We start from the raw sequence: 2,673 nt of genomic DNA, 5'->3' as shown, positions 1-2,673 counted from the left end.
ATTGTGACTGATGACAGAGAACCATCTACCATACCTCATATATAAATCTACAAAAAAATAAACAGCTGGGTATGATGGCATACGTCTTTAGTCCCTGCACTTGGGAGCCAGAGGCAGGCAGATATCTGTGAGACTGAAACCAGCCTGGTCTACATAGCAAGTTCCAGGCCAGCTGGGGCTACAGGAGCCCTTGTCTCAAAATAAAAAAAAAATAAAAAAGAAATAAAAAAGAAATAAATGAAGTTGGAAACACAAGCTGGAGGATGATACTTTAAAATGTGACTCTTGTGCATGCTTGGAAGAGGAGTACCTTCTTTCTTCTGTCTTTAGAGAAAGGTGTTGAACACTGTGACAGAGACTAATAGTTGTCTCCAGATTTAGTTTTCTTGCATCCCCAAGCATTTGGTTGGCACTTAACTGCTTGAAATAAAGAGCACATCCCAAAGGTTTCCTTATATGTTTCAATTGTTATTGTTGTGCAACAAATTGCCTCCAAAATTTATAGGTTAAAACAATCATTTTTATTACATTCACCAACCCTATGGATCAGGGCTTAGGACAGGGCACCTGTCTCAGGGCCAGCATGACTTCTAAATGCACGATTGGTCAAAGCAGTCTCAAGCCCACTCACACTCAACTCCTGTAGGAATGGCTAAGTCACACCATAGAAGAGCAAAGGGGCAGGAGGTACTATGCTTTTCCCTACAGAAATTGCAATTTGCATGGCCATTAAATGTTAGCCAAAAGAGTAGAGGAGGTATTGGTGTGATTGAGTTTCTGGTAGAGTCCTTCAAAGGGTGTGTGTTGTGGGGAAGGGAGGCTGCCTTCTCTTTTCTATACTCTCATTAGCTGACTTATACATGAGATGACTGGGTGGAGTAACCATTTTGGACCACAAACAGAATTAAAGAGCAGTGGCTTGAAGGAGGTTGGGTTCCTGATTATCATTGAGTACCATACAGGCCCTCAATGGCCCGCTTTACATGACAGAGAAATACAAGTCCATCTTATTTTAACTAGTATAGCATGCACTTTTTGCTGCATATGAACAATTCTATTCATAATTAAATGAAATATCATTATAAATGAAGACAGATGATACAAATGCACCTTAGATTATTGAACCTGTGAAAGAACACCCATATGGTAGAGAACAGGCCTAATATTGTGCCTCAATCAATCACATGTGAGGATTACCATATTTTTTGAGTATATTTCTTAAATGCTTGACAATTACAATAAAAATGCATTTTATTTAAAAAAAATAACAGAATACTATTATCATGAGGTCGATTACAAAACTGAACTACAGAAATTCACTCATGGAATAAATATAAGATGTATTTTTATAACGGAAAGTAGTTGAATTTCTAATTTCTAGTTTTTTAAATTTCCTGAGTCATGTATTTTCTCTTCTGTGTGGGTGGAAAGGTAAATGAGAGTGACTAAGGGAAGCAAATAAAACTAAAGAACAGATATGAACAGTGTAGAAAATGAAGCACATGTATTTAGACAGCATTGATTTGGCAAAAGAATTTTCTCTGTTTCAAAATTACAAACATTTTCAGAATAAGCTCATTTCCAAAGGAAAAAAAAAAAAAAAAAAAGAATTTTGCTTGGCGTGATGGCACTTCGCCTGTAGTCCCAGCACTTGGGAGCCAGCTGGGGTTACAGGAACGCCCTGTTTCAAAAAGACCAAAAAAAAAAAAAAAAAAAAAAAAAAAAAAAAAAAAACCACACACACACAAAAACCCCCCAAACAACAACAAAAAACCCCCCAAAAAACCAAACAAAAACAACAAAAAAAACCCCAAAACAAAAAACCCCCACTATACTTAAAGCAAAAATTTGTAGTTCTATTTCTGCTTACATTGACATACTCAAATTTTAGAGACTTAATTGAAATGACTCAGTATCAAGAAAGGCTTTAAAAGTAAGCAGTAAGAAACTAATCAAGCAAAGCTCCCTTTGGGTTCAGACCAATTGTCCTGACTACCATTTATCCAGCTTGCACTATCCTGTCGGAAAGGTATCGGCTAACTTTGCTAAGTGTTTCACAGTAAATGGCGCCTTTGTCCCAGTAAATAGTAGGGAATGCACCAAGCACACCGTGGCATAGCACCGGCAAGGCAAAACATCACAAGGCGGCTAAGAAAAGACTGAATAAGACCTAATGAAAGAAGGAAGCTGTCACAAAGACCGGCCACTTGTGTCTGTCCAAGAGAACCAGCACCGCTATAGAACTTGAACAAAAGGCATCACGAACATTTATCGAGCGATTGGATTCCGGGGGTTAAATAAAATGCCAGGACCGAGCTGGAGGTTGAAGTTTCAGGACAAATCCCGAGACACCATCTAGGCGAGGGTTTGCGGAGACTGACGTGTGGGGATTAGCGCGAGCAGCCCCGCCCTCCGCCTCGTGCACAGGTGGACCGCAGCCTGGGCCCCGCAACCCCTGCGCGTGCCGCAGCATCACTCCCCGCCCGCGCGCCCGCGCCTCCACCCCTCCGGGGCTGGAGCGAGAGGCGGGCACCAGCACCCGCTGGCAGGGTTGCCATGGCTTCCTGGGATCATGTGGTCGCGCGGGCGGGGCGGCGCGCGGGGAGAGGGCGAGGGGGGTGGTGCGGCGCGGCCACGGCGGGAGCGGGAGGAGCCCGAGATGCTGCCAGCCCT

The sequence above is a fragment of the Nannospalax galili genome, unplaced genomic scaffold (genome assembly GCF_000622305.1).
Source record: "Nannospalax galili isolate Female #2095 unplaced genomic scaffold, S.galili_v1.0 scaffold312, whole genome shotgun sequence".
In the NCBI taxonomy this organism is placed as follows: domain Eukaryota; kingdom Metazoa; phylum Chordata; class Mammalia; order Rodentia; family Spalacidae; genus Nannospalax; species Nannospalax galili.
Note: the sequence above shows the minus strand (reverse complement) of the source record.